Source organism: Carlito syrichta, unplaced genomic scaffold (assembly GCF_000164805.1).
Source record: "Carlito syrichta isolate Samal-C Ts95f unplaced genomic scaffold, Tarsius_syrichta-2.0.1 Scaffold308579, whole genome shotgun sequence".
Classification (NCBI taxonomy): domain Eukaryota; kingdom Metazoa; phylum Chordata; class Mammalia; order Primates; family Tarsiidae; genus Carlito; species Carlito syrichta.
In genome coordinates, this window is record NW_007252675.1 from 2,823 (window position 1) to 16,381 (window position 13,559).

Sequence of the window (13,559 nt, forward strand, 5' to 3'; positions counted from 1 at the left end):
AAAATTTATTTTAATAACAGGGCCCTAGCATCTTTCTTTGTAACCTTTCAGTTTCTCTGTTTTGTAATGGTCTCTGCCTCCTAAATTCCAGTTTTATACCTAGACTTGTTTAATAAAGACACACTGATGGCAATCCCAGTTGGTATAGTTGGAGGAGTTTAGGTCAGTGAGACAAGGCGAAATTGAATGACCACTGTGATCTAGGTATATATCAGGAATATGAATTTTAACTTAATACTGTTCTCTGATCTTTAGATGATTTGATGATGTTTTGCTTTTTAAGTAAAGATTTTTCTTATTTGTGTAGTATGATTTTGTCTGATATCAGGTCAACTTTATTAATGACTTTTTTCATGGTGGAGTATTGGACCTATCATGGTATATATTTTTTTAATTTTAAAGATTTGGGGTACAATTCAGGATTAAGTATACAAGTAATCACTGTACAGGTAAAGTTTGGGCCTACCTTTGGTCCCTACTTTGCCTGTTTTGAGATCAGGTACACTTATTGATATTATATGCCTCCCCCCGCCCCTGGATACTCCCTTTCTTACAGTATTGTAAATTTTCAGGGTGCACTATGAGTGAGAACATGTGGTACTCAGTGATTTATCACAGAAACAAAAAACTGAATATGCTAGACTCTAAATCCATCCTAGTTGCTGCAAAGTCCATAGTTTTGTTCTTCTTTATGGCTGTGTAATATTCCATCTTGTATATGTACTACATTTTTTTATCCAGTCAAGTTTCTATGGGCAACAAATTGGTTCCATGTTTTTGCTATTGTAAACAGTGCTGCTATATGTTATTTCTTCTCCCTTTAATATAAGCCAGTTATAGTGTAGCGGGCTTTGAAATGGTCACTATCACACTCTATAGCACCTTATATTTTTTTCTTATTACTGAAAGAGAACTATGCTTATTGTTTTTAGTCTTACTATTTTTATACTATGCATACAAAGTAGACTTGTATACTCGAACATTTATGCAAGATCTTGTTATTTAAAAAATGATAATTTTTGAAAATTCAATGTAAAAATATTGAGAAAGTTATTTCTTCTGTGAGGCATTGCTAGGCAGTGTGTGAGGTATAAAATAAACCTATGACAGTCTCTGCCCTCAGGGATGGAGGACTCCTGTAGAAGAGAGGCTTCTGGTTTGTGAGGTAGGCAGAAAATGAATTTGTCCACATTTGGTTTTTGTCTTTTGTACATTGGTGTGTGAGAGGAAGTCTCTGACAGAGATGCTAGCAAGGCCCTCTAAACCAGAGACCTGCAATAGTAATCATATGGATTCAGTTGGAGCCAAGAGACAACTGACTCTTTGTGATTTGTCATATGACAAAGGGTTAGGGAGGTGTGGAAGCACCTTCTATATATTAGACACATTTATATTAATACATTAAAATAGATATGCCATTTGACCCTTACAAACTCTTTGCAGGGTATACACTATTCCATTTTTAAAGATGCAGAAATTGAGTTCCAGAAACATTTAGTAATTGGTCCAAGTTTATATAGCTAGTGACAGAGTTGGTATTTAAACCTAAAGCTCATCTGTACCACATGCTATATATAGATAGTAACATTATCCAGAGAAGAAATGTGTTTATCAGAAGACAGTCAACTTGGAAACTTGCTAAATGAGAAATCATAAATAAGATCGTGAAAGGGTTGCATCTAGGATTTCCCAGAAAGGGATTACTGTGATGTAAAGATTGAATTCCTTGAAAGTCCTTATGATGCTTTTTGTGTTCCTGTTGTGAAATGGTTGAATGAGACTGTCAGATCCTGATGCACATTCACCTGTTGTCTGTTTCTTCTTTTTTAAATTGTGGTAAAATATATAGAACTTAAAACTTATCATTTTAACCATTTAAAGACATTAAGTACATTTATAATATTGTATAGCCTTTACCACACCACTATCCATCTTCACAGCTTTAACTTTCCAAACAGAAACTTTGTACCCTTTTATTTTATTTTATTTTTTATTTTTATTTTTGAGTTGGAGTCTCATTCTGTCGCCCAGATGAGTGCAGTGGCCATTCCCGGCCACCGCAGCCTCGACCTGCTGGGCTCCAGCTATCCTTCCACCTCAGCCTTCCAAGTAGCTGGAATTACAGGCGCACGCTACCACACCCAGCTAATGTTTTTTTTTTTATTTATTGTAGAGATGAGGTCTCACCAAGTTGCCCAGGCGGGTCTCGAACCCACGGGCTCAGGCAATTCACTCACCTCAGCCTCCCAAGGCGCAGGATTACAGGCTGAGCCACCGAGCCCGGCTCTTTGTATCCATTTAAAGAACTCTGCCTTCTCCACCAATTCCTTAGTGACCTTTATTCAATTTCCATCTCTGCGAATTTTCCTATTCTAGGTACCTCATAAAATGGAATCATACAGTATTTGTCCTTTTCATTATTAAATGTATGATTTGCAAATATTTTCTTCCATTCTTTGGCTGTGTAATATTCCATCTTGTATATGTACTACATTTTTTTATCCAGTCAAGTTTCTATGGGCAACAAGTTGGTTCCATGTTTTTGCTATTGTAAACAGTGCTGCTATATGTTATTTCTTCTCCCTTTAATATAAGCCAGTTATAGTGTAGCAGGCTTTGAAATGGTCACTATCACACTCTATAGCACCTTATATTTTTTTCTTATTACTGAAAGAGAACTATGCTTATTGTTTTTAATCTTACTTTTTAACCCATTCTTTGGGTTGTCTTTTAACTCTCATGACAGTGTCCTTTGATCCACAGAAGTTGTCCATTTTGGTGAAGTGCAGTTTATCTATTTTCTCTTTTGTTGCCTGTGCTTTAGGTGTCATAGCCAAGAGTCATTGCCAGATCCAAAGTGATGAAGATTATCTTCTACGTTTTCTTCTAAGAATTGTATAGTTTTAGCTCTTATGTTTAAGTCTTTGATGCATTTTGTGTTGATTTTTTTTTGTATATGATATAAGGTAAGAGTTCAACTGCATTCTTTTGCATGTTGATAGTCAGTTTTTCCAGCACCACTTATTGAAAAGAGTGTCCTTTGGCCATTAAATGGTCTTGATACCTTTGTTGAAAATCAGTTGACTGTATGTGTGAGGGTTTATTTCTGGGCTGTCTAATCCATTGGTCTGTCTGTCCTTATACCAGTACCACACTGTTTTGATTACTATAGCTTTGTAGTAAGTTTCTGAATCATGAAGTGTGAGTCTTCCAACTTTGTTCTTGTTTTTCAAGATTGCTTGAGCTATTTGGGATCCTTTACGATTTTACATGAATTTTAGGATCACTTTTATAATTGGAGAAAAGGCATACAAATGTTATTAACATATACTTAGGGACAGCCACAGAGTGATTGCCCCAGGATCACTTTTTCTACTTGTGCAAAAACATCATATGGATTTTTATAGGGATTACATTGAATTACTTTGGGTAGTGTTGTCATCTTAACAATATTAGTCTTCCAATTCATGAACACAGGATGTCTTTCCATTTATTTATGTCTTAGTTTGTTCATCAATGTTTTACAGTTTTCAGTGGATAAGTCTTTAGCTTTGGTTAAATTTATTCCTTTGTATTCTTTTTATTACTATTGTAAATGGAATTTTTTCATTTTCTTTTAAATTGCTCATTGCTAGTGTATAGAAATGCAACTTATTTTTGTATGTTGACTTTGTATTCTGCAACTTTGCTGAATTCATTTATTAACTCTAACAGCTTTTTTGTGGCATCTTTGAGGTTTTCTATATATAAGATTATATCATCTGTGAACAGAGCTCATTTTACTTCTTCTTTTCATGTCTAGAAGCCTTTACTTTTTTTTTTCTTGCCTTATTTATATGGCTAGAACTTCCAGAACTATAATAGAAGTAGTGAAAGTGGGTATCCTTGTTTAATTCCTAATCTTAAGGGAAAGACTTTCAGTCTTTCACCATTGAGTATATTATTAGCTGTGGATTTTTCATATATGACCTTTGTTATGTTTAAGAAATTCCCTTTTATTCTTAGTTTATTGAGTGTTATTATGAAAGCATGTTAAATTTTGTCAAATGCTTTCTGTTCATCAATTGAGATGATCATGTTTTATTTTTAATTCATTCTATTTATGTGGTAGAGTACCCTTATTGATTTTCACATGTTTAGCCATCCTTGCATTCTGGGCCTCAACCCCACTTGGCAATTGTGTATAACAGTCTTTTTACTATGCTACAGTATTTTGTTGAGGATTTTGGTATTCATAAGGGTTGTTGCCTGTTTTGAAATTAAAGTTTTATTGGAACACAGCTATGCCTGTTCATTTCTAATTGTCTCTGGCTATTTTCATGTTTCAGCAGAGGCTACATGGCCCATGAGGCTGAAAACATTTACTATCTGACCTTTTACAGACCAAGTTTTTCAACCTCTGAGTTAAACAAATAACTCTCCTTACTTTGGCTCCACAATGCCCCAAAAATCTTAAGGTTCTCATTTGATGCATCTTTAGAGTCAAATGGCCCTGGTGATGCACCAATGAATATTTTTGGTCATGTGGCAGTTATATTTCTCACAGTAAATAAATATCTTAATATTCTAGTTTATCTGTCATTTGGTGACCTGTAGATTTGCCGTAAGAGTCTGTTCCATTTTTAACAGAATCTGGTTCTGAACCCACAAAGCTGAAGGAGGGAGCCTGGAAAATGGAAATCTAACCAAATTGCTGTCCTTGGGAAGCCCTGTCTGGGTATCCAGCCTGCTTGCTTCCTCTGATAAAAACCTAATTTCACTGCATGTCTCCTTTGATCTACAGTAGTTCATATTTCTATTTTTTCTATCTCTTACTTCTAGATTTCTCCATCATACTAAGGAAGAATGGTTTCCTATTTGATATTGCAGATGAAACCATGCAAAAATCAGATCCTTGAAAAGGTCAGAACCTGTATTTATATATAGTAGAAATAGAGTGATATCCTCTGTTAAACTATATATGAATGTATGTATCACAAAAAACAATTAGAGTGAATAAACAAACTTACTCTTTCTTGCTACCTTATTCTGCAATTTTAACAAGTTCTGTATGTCATTTATAAAACTATTTGTAGTTTGCTAAGTACTCTACAAATAATTACCTCATATAGTCTTCAAAATAATCTTGTGAAGTAAATACTATTATTAATCCTGTTTTATGGAAACAATGATGGGTTAAGAGACTTATTCAAAATCTTGTTACTGTTAACTGCAAGACTTAGTCCCAGATCTTTTTCTTTTAAATCTTACCCTTCTCTCTATATCATAAGTTCATAATCAGTATCAGAATTTAGTAGACATGTAAGTATGCAAACTGTATGAGTACTGGAAATAAATATGTAAAAATCTGTGAAAACATTTTAAAACCCCTTCATGAAATAAAGTATCATTAATAAATCAGATCTTGACATTGAATGTCTGACATATAATCTTTGGGATGATACCAAGTCAATATTTAGTGTTGTAGTATGGCAAACAAGATTACTCACAAATTGCCTCCTAACTACTTTTCTAGCCTCATCTCACTCAGTTGCTGTCATTTGTCTCTGTAGCTTGCCCTACCCCTTTTCATCTATAATAAATGGCTAGCTGTTGTCCAAACACACTGTTCGTTTCTATTTCCATATTCAGTTCCATGTAATTAGCTATATTCTCTTTGCCTAAAATGCCTGTTCGTCTTTCTTCTGATAGCCTTCCTCAACTTCATCTCCTCTATGAAGCTTTCTTCGCATCCCCAGAGAAAGTAGTACTTCCCTCCTGCTTTTCAAGATCACTTTTTATTGCAAATATCACCTTATGGTAGTGTATTTGAATTGTTGTGTCTCCTACTAATATGTGAGTTCTTTGTCAGGATGGGCTAGGACTTACTTGTCTTTGTGTCCTTCACACTACTTGTTACTACTAGACTTAGATATATTTTGTTTAATAAATAAAATAACAGTTACAGCTCTTTCCTTAAAGTATCTGCACAGAATTCTATGTTGGAGACTGACCACATAAAAATACTTAGGATCATGTAAATATATGTAAAACGATATATTGCATACTTAAGGTAGAATAGTGGAGCAATAAGAGACAGATGGAATTATTTAGTAAAGGATTCTTCTACATCAGTGGTTGGCAATCTATGCCCCACGGGCCAAATTTGATCTGTCATGTGTTTTTTGTAAATAAGGTTTTATTAGAATATAGCCACATTCATCTGTTAATGTATTTCTGTGACTACCTTTATGCTAAAATGACAAAGTTGAATAGTTGCAACAGTGAATCGTATGTCCCACAGAACTGAAAACACTTACTCTCTGGCCCTTCACAGAAAAAGTTTGCCAACTCGTGCTGTATGAAGTGAGTTTTGAATGTGAAAAGCAGAGGAACATGAGTTGGTAAACCATGAGTGTGTGCATCAATGCAATGAAAACCAGCCATAGTAGTACGTATGCTAGGTAAGAAAGTGCCACTGTGGTCCAGTTTGTCAGGAAAAGCTATGTTGAAGAGATGGAAATGTCAAAAATGCTTTGGATTGAGAAAGAGGGCACACAGAAATGTAAAGGAAAATTGTTAAGTAAACACCCCAGCCCTGTCGTAAGTTTCCTAAGTAGTAGCAGAGGATAATGCTGATGAAAGAGAAGGAAGCAGTAATACGAATTAACGCTGACTGAGTGTCTATTATGTTCCAGTGCTGTATGTGTGTATATATATCCTATAATCCTCTCAACAACTAAAGGAGATAATTGCTATTATTGTCTTTGTTTTACTGATAAGGAAACTGAGGCACAGGAGGTTAAGTTACTTGAGCAAAGTAATACAACTAGTAAGTGATAGAACCAAAACTAAACCCAGGCAGTCTGTCTACAATGTCTTCATAGTAGAAGAGGTGAAATCTAGAGACCTCTGGTAAAACAAAACAAAAAACTCTTAAACTTGGAGTAAGGTACTTAGTCCAACTAATTATGAAGTGTATTATTCCAGCATGGTAAAGAGAAAATGAGGGGCAATAGAAGAGCAATGTTGGAAGGCAAGGTGTCTGTTTAGAGTACTTATACTATAGATTGGGCAGAATGGGAAGGAGAAGGAAGCAGATACATTATACAGTAAGACATGTTATGTAGTTAGTCATTGAACTTAACTTTGATGATACCAAAATATGATTAGCTTTCCTTGCACACATGAAAGCTGTCTTAAAATACCTGAAGAGCTGGCATACTCAATTGAGATAGAGATTAACAGTGACTTTCAAGCAGGTAGGGAACATTCAACATCGACCCCCAAATAAGCATACACACCTCTGCACCCCAAGTATATTACAATTAGTGGAGGTGTCAGATCATAACACATATCATTCCCTCTCATTCTCTTTTGTCCCTCTAAGGGGGACTGTTTCCTGTCCAACTCAGTACAGTATATCTGCTGTAGTAAACATCTACCCCTTTGGACCATTTTTTAAAAATGTAAGTATATTATATGTATGTTAAAGTAATTCATATGCACTATGAAAATGTTGCCAATAGAAGTAACTGTTCCAGCTAAAAAGGGAGTTTCCCTTCCATCACCATCTTGCTCTCTAGAGAGAATCTCTACTAAAGATTTTATTGTATCTGAAACTACTAGTACTGACTGAAGTGTACTGGGATTTCCCAGGGTTATTTAGATGAAAAAGTTTTGAGAATCATTCCCCTGTGGCCAAGACATATTGCCAAGAATAGAAGGAACTTCTGGGGAGTTGTGGGATCTCCATGATTGAAAGTGTAAGCAAAGTCTTGGGAGGGATGTAAGAAAGAAGATTCAAACATTGTCTAGGGTTGGTAGGATTGGAGTCAGGGAGAAGAGGAGGCATTAAACTAAATTAATTTTAAAATTTCTTCCAAATGTGTAGTTCTGTGTTCATTCCAGCAGAGTGATTACCAAGCACAAGTTACTCCAGTGTGACTGACGTGGTTGAACTTTGAATTGGAGAACAAAGTGATTTTAAGAGGAAAATCCGGTATATAAAATTTAAATTTATAAAGCAGATTACTTTGCAGTGAACATTGAACTTATTTTTACAAAGATTTCTTTTGACTAACTAGTCATCTTGATGTGCTCAAAATATACTTCATTTAAAAAAATAAAAATAAAAAGTTCCATTGACACTAAATTTTTCAGGACTGTATTTACTGTGTAAAATAAAGCAGGCACATATTGTTCATTATTTCAAAGAAGAAAGAGATTTCAGACTATCTGCCAAACTGAGTTGTAGTAGATACAGAGGAAATAATTGAGCTTAACTACTACCCATAGACTCACAATATGAACTTGAAAGGGACCTTAGAGATAAGGTATGTAAAATGCTTACCACAGTACCAGTTAAGTGGTAGAAAGAGAACCAGATGGGAAAGAAGATGATGGTGATGATGCTGTTATTTCTTCTGTTCCCATGTCACACTTCTCTGTCAGCCTTCACATACATGCATACTGTTCATGCTGCAGAACCTGAAGTTGCACAATGTCAATAATAATGAAACAGGACTCAGATTTGGAAGGCATCTTAATAATCACCCAGTCCAGCCATCCTCTTCCTCCTAATTATTTAATATCTTCACCAAGAGGTTATGTTACCTTGGCTTCCACACCTTATGGTGGCAAATTCATACCTTTCCTTTCCAGAGTGCTTATCCCACTTTTGGATACTTCTGATGGCCAGAAAGTTCTCCCTAGTAATGTGCTGAAGCCTATCTACCTGTAGCTTTCACCTGCTAATCCTAGTTCTCTTCCTTGGGGTAACAGTGAACAAATAGAGCAAATCTCATCTCTCCCCTACATGAGAACTCTCCAGATATTTGCAAATAGCTCTCATGTTTCCCTTGAGGTTTTTCTTCTTCTAGTTTCAAACTTCCCTGTTTTTTTAAAACTCTGTTTCCTTGTTGCTCTTCTTTAAGAGAAATTGTGTGTCTGTATCTCATTCAGAGTATAAGACTTAGGATTGAACATAATAAAACTCTACCTCCGTCATGTTCTTACTGGCAGAGAGTGGATCATCGAGAACTGTCATCTATCTCCCTTATTCCAAATACTAACTGGAATGGTGATGGTGGTGGTGGTGATGATAATGCAGCAGCATTACTTATTTAATGACATCAGACTCATATATATCTTCCAGGAAGTATGATGTGGCACTATAGTAACCATTAAACTTCCTTCCTGTTGAAGACACATAAGCCAGAAGCTTTCTAAGAAGCTTCTCTTATGCTCTGGATCACCTCTGTAAGCTTCTTGAAAGAGTAAACATTATACATAGTTGAAGTCTACGAGGACCACCTATAGGACAAAGGAAATCATGGCCTCTGCATTTTCATTAGCTATTTATTGCTAGCTCTCTTGCTTGTTAAAGGAAATATGGGTGTTCTCTGGGGTTTTTCTCTGTGTGCATACACAGAGATATATAATTGCTACAAAGCAAGTGGAGGGAGGGACAACCTTCAAGGAGAGATCTGCTCCATCTTCTTTGTTCACATCTGCTACATGGCGGAGAAAGGATTTATTGCTCTCTGATAAGAGGCTTACCTATTTTGCTTTCCCTCCTCCCTTTTCTGATGGATCATCACAGAGGAATATTACATCTCATCTTATTTATCGCCTATTAAAGTAAAAGTAAATGAAGAAAAGCAGGAGGCAGAGATCAGCTGAGATGCACTAGGAATATTTGTAATCAGAGAGAATGACTGATCAGTGGGACATCCCAGACCAGTCCCCTGACTGTGTCCTGCTTCCCTGCAGCTTTTCCTCTATGACCACAGTGAACAGATGTGAAGCTCCCAGCTTTTTCATTTTGATTTCTGTGCATATTGGCATAGGATTATGATTTATCTAACACTGAAAGATTTCTGTCTTTTCTAAATAGGTTTTCAGAAGAATGTTTGATGCATCTTTTTTTCTGTTTTCAATTTTCATTTCTGGGGGAAACATTCCTTCCTTCCTATTCCCTTCTTTTTCTCCACATTCCACTTCATCTCTCTTATTCATATGTGCATGTAAGCTTGCAATATTTCTTTTGTATTTTCTAAGCTCTATGAATATTTGAAACATGGTACCTATGGACATCTTACACTTGGTCTAGTTTTACCTCTTTAAATCCCATACTATGCCAAATCTTCTTCAGTGACCAGATCAAGCTAATAAACCATGCTTCAATTTTTATTGTAGTAAAATCAGCAGAATTTCCACATTCACATGTGGCTATTTCATGACAGAGGCATTTGTAGGGTTTCTTTTTATGAGTTTTCTTGGGGGATGAGCAGAGGCAGTATATTTAAGAACTTACTTTGGGTTTAAATCCTGGCTTTTCTACTGACTGTATGTAGCCTTTTAGATAGTTACCCTTTCTGAGTATTATGGTGAAGAGTCAACAAGATGGTGTCATTAAAATAATTAGCACAATATCTGGCACATGCATAGTAACACTTTAAAATATATTTTTAATAATAATTATTACTATTAGTAATATATAAGTGATAATTTATAACTGAATTTTTTTCTTGGTATCTTAATGTATGAAGAATTCTTTCTCCTTTTCCTTGCTTCAAGGGGTGGCCTGCTGTGCTTGTTTTTTCACATTTTGATACTTTCATAGCTTTGTAGATTTTTCTACTGCATATCATCCTACTTTCAAGGATTTCCAGAAATACCAGAATCATTACATTATCTAAATTTGCACTATTCAATACAGTACCACTACCACTTGTCTAATTACATTTAAATTTAATAAAAATTGCCGGGCTCGGTGGCTCAGCCTGTAATCCCGCACTTTGGGAAGCTGAGGTGAGTGGATTGCCTGAGCTCACAGATTCGAGACCCACCTGGGCAACTTGGCAAGACCTCATCTCTACAATAAATCAAAATTTAGGCAGGCGTGGTAGCGCACACCTGTAGTTCCAGCTACTTGGAAGGCTGAGGCGGAAGGATCGCTGGAGCCCAGCAGGTCGAGGCTGTGGTGGCTGGGAGTGGCCACTGCACTCCAGTCTGCATGACAGAGTAAGACTCCAACTCAAAAAAAAAAAAAAAAATTAATAAAACTTTAATACAATTTAAAATTAAGCTCCTCAGTTGTACTAGCTACATTTCAAGTGTTCTTAATAGCTACATGTAGCTAGTGGCTACCCATTGAACAACAGGGATATAGGACAATTTTGTCATTGCATAAAAGAGGATAAGTTTTCTAGGGTGTTCCAGAGACAGCTCTCTTGATGTTTCAGGGTTTTGAACATGCAGTTTGAAGATTCAAGTTGTTCTTCTTATTCCAGCCTCTTAGTGTCATTACTGTCTTTTGGAATACATACAGGTGCTTTCACTTCCCCCAAGATTATGCTACCATAATTATTTTTTTATTTTTATTTATTTATTTATTTTTTGAGTTGGAGTCTCACTCAGTCACCCAGACTGGAGTGCAGTGGCTGCTCCCAGCCACCGCAGCCTCGCCTGCTGGGCTCCAGCGATCCTTCCGCCTCAGCCTTCCGAGTAGCCGGAATTACAGGCATGTGCTACCACACCCGGCTGATTTTTTGATTTATTGTAGAGATGAGGTCTCGCTGCCCAGGCGGGTCTCGAACCTGCAGGCTCAGGCAATCCACTCACCTCAGCCTCCCAAAGGCGCGGGATTATAGGCTGAGCCACCGAGCCCGGCTATGCTACCATAATTTTTAAAGACCCCAGTCAATAGTAAGAGGGAAGCAAAGAATAGTAAGAAGTAAGTAGAAGTACTATGTAGAGTAGTTACTCAAATTGTAAATAGTAGAATCCTCAGGTACTAGTTAACTGGTAACAAGAGGTTGTAATGTCCTTTTTATAAGTACATTGGATTACTCAGGATCTGAGTTTTCCTTGTGAGAAAGGTAGTAAACAACAATTTTTTCCTTAATAATCCTTGTTCTCTACATTGTGCATTTTTTAAAACCACTTTTTCATTTGCTCTTTATAGCAACCCAGTAAAACAGTAGCTTTGGGATTGTCATTCACATTTTACTGATAAGAAAACTGAGGTTCATTTCAGTTAAGTTACTTGTCTAAAACCTTTTTTTGTGACAGATTCTCACTCTGTCACCTAGGCTAGAGTGCAGTAGGGTGATCATAGCTCCCCACCACCTTGAACTTCTAAGCTTAAACAGTCCTCCTGCCTCAACCTCCCAAGTAGCTGAGATTACAGGTGCATGCCACCATGCCCAGCAAAATTTTTTTTTTAAACTTTTTGTAGAGACAGGGTCTGCTGTATTACCTAGGCTGATCTTAAACTCCTGGCCACAAGCAATCTTCCTGCCTTGTTCTCCCAAGGTGCTGGGATTATAGACATGAGCCACACTGCACCCAGCCACTTGCCTAGAGTTTTTTTTGTTTGTTTGTTTTTTTGAGTTGGAGTCTCACTCTGTCGCCCAGACTGGAGTGCAGTAGCCGCTCCCGGCCACCGCAGCCTCGACCTGCTGGGCTCCAGCGAACCTTCCACCTCAGCCTTCCAAATAGCTGAAATTACGGGCATGCGCTACCATGCCCAGCTGATTTTTTATTTATTGTAGAGATGAGGTCTCGCTGCCCAGGCGGGTCTCGAACCCGCAGGCTCAGGCAATTCACTCACCTCAGCCTCCCAAAGGCGTGGGATTTTGCCTAAAGTTTTAAAGGGAAAATGGAATTGAGTTTTAAACCAAGATAAAATTTTAACTTCAAATTTAGCATTCTTTGTTTTGTTTTTATTTTGTTTTTGTTCTTCTTTATCACTACTCAGACTGTGGTAAAGAGTGAAAGTTCTTTAAGGGAACTGAGGTACTCTCAAAGAATTGCTACAGTCTCATTTGTCCTGTGACCATGTGCTTGGGCTGTCATAACAAAATAGCATTGACTGAGTGGATGATAGAAATTTATATTCTCAAAATTTCAGAGTTGGAAATCCAAGGTCAAGATACCAGCAGAATTGGTTTCTGGTGAGGCCTCTTTCTTTTGCTTACAGATGCCACCTTCTCTGTGTTTTCACATGGCATTTTTCTCTGTATGAGAGAGAAAGATGTCACTCATATTTCTTTCTCTTCTTTTTTTTTTTTTTAAAGTTGGAATCTCACTCTGTCATCCTGGCTGGAGCATACTGACGCAATCATGGCTACCACAGCCTTGACCTTCTGGGCTCAGGCAATCCTTCCGCCTCAGCCTTCCAAGTAGCATGTGCCACCCTGCCTGGCTAATTTTTTTTTTATTGTAGAGACAAGGTCTTGCTGTGTTGCCCAGGCTGGTTGAACTCCTGGGCTCAGGCAGTCCTCTGACTTCATTCTCTCAAAGTTCTGGGATTACAGGCATGAGCTACCATGCCTGGCCTCTTCCTCTTCTGTTAAGGATACCATTCCTCTCAGATTAGTACTTTATTTAACCTTACCTTCTTAAATGCACTATCTCCAAATAAAGTCACATTGGGGGTTAGGACTTCAACATATGAATTTTGGGGAGTCCTCATTCAGTCCATAATATCGTGCTAATGAGTTGTTAGTATCTTTTGATTTTGGTTGAACTTGGTTGGTTGGAAACCAACCAGCCTCCCTCCCTCCCTTCCC

At 37.1% G+C, this 13,559-nt stretch overlaps 1 protein-coding gene across 1 annotated transcript in view; it reads left to right on the top strand.

Moving 5' to 3' along the window:
- The first annotated feature begins 4,818 nt into the window (after positions 1 to 4,818).
- SCMH1 (sex comb on midleg homolog 1 (Drosophila)) overlaps positions 4,819 to 13,559 on the top strand; it is a 157,803-nt gene continuing 149,062 nt past the window's right edge. Inside the window, exon 1 of the mRNA XM_008065492.2 lies at positions 4,819 to 4,902. The gene's annotated coding sequence lies outside the window, so the exon portion shown is untranslated. The remainder of the gene's footprint in view (positions 4,903 to 13,559) is intronic.